We start from the raw sequence: 1,260 nt of genomic DNA on the forward strand, positions 1-1,260 counted from the left end.
CCCCCTTTTTTGCTCCCCTACCCCCCCCCCCTTTGCTTAGCCCCAGCCTTTGGCAGCAGAGCAGGGTTGTTTGGGGTTGGGTGGGGCTTTTGGGGGGGGGGGAGGCAGCCCCCTGTTTTTTCCTCGGCCCTGGGTGCTGCAGGTAAGGCACCCACGGGGTTACACGGCCACGCGTGTGCAGCACCCACGCGTGTGTCCCGCTCCCCGGCCACCCCAGGCCTCTCGGCCCTTGCTTTAAGCATTGACCTCCCCATGCTCAACCTCCGGGGTGTACGTGTATATATCTATTTATATATACTTATATTATTTTGGGGGCAAAGCTGGAGGCATGCGTTAAAAATGGCTCCCACCTCCCCGGCGCAGGTCGGGGAGCGGCAAACGGATGTCAACATTTTGGGAGGGTTTTAGCTCCCTCAATTAAAGCTGCTTTTTTTTTTTATCTCCATCTCGCCCTAAAGAGAGGGGCAGAGGAGGGAGGTGGGGTATTCCCTCCTTGTGCTTGATAACAATTATAGTTGAAAATCATAGCTTGCAGGGCATTGCCATATTTTACTTGATAACAATAAAAGTGACACATAAAGTTAACTGTTTATGTTTTATTTATTAGACTAAATGTGCCAGCGGTGTCGAAGGCTTTTGGCTGGTTGTTACAGCTTTTTATGGGGTTGTAAAACGCCATAAATCAGTCACTGCGAAATGGTCGGGGCTCTTTGTGCTCTTGGCTGAGAGTTGTGTTTGCGGTGGCTGCTGTTTCTTCTGGAGATGAAAAGTAATAATGGGATTTTATTTTGATTATTATCACCCCCACATACACCCCAATCATCGCGGTGATTTTGCTTTTTACCTTTTTTAAAATTTTTTTATTATTATTATTATTATCATTAACAAGCCCTGGCAAACAGCAAACGCCGCTTTCGCACTTTGAATAAACTACCTTTAGCAAATGACATCAGCAGGGTTGGAGGATTTAATTAGGAGCGCTGCAATTAAAGGAAAGCAGAACTTTCCAAGGCTCTGGCATCGCCCATATATTCCCCTAGAGACGAATTTGTGACTGGGAGACGCTCACACAAATTCGAGTCTACAGGGTACATATAGGTGACGGGGAGGGTTGGGGGGGGCAAAGGGGAGCTGAGCCCCCCCCGGACACCAGCTCCGCATCTATTTGGGCACCGGGACATGGAATAAGTCATTTTCTCGCTTTATTTGGCTTTTTGGGGGGGGGGGGGGGGGGTTTGGGGGGTGGTTTTTCGGGGGGTG

This window comes from Haliaeetus leucocephalus, unplaced genomic scaffold (genome assembly GCF_000737465.1).
Source record: "Haliaeetus leucocephalus isolate CR32 unplaced genomic scaffold, Haliaeetus_leucocephalus-4.0 Scaffold186, whole genome shotgun sequence".
Lineage (NCBI taxonomy): Eukaryota > Metazoa > Chordata > Aves > Accipitriformes > Accipitridae > Haliaeetus > Haliaeetus leucocephalus.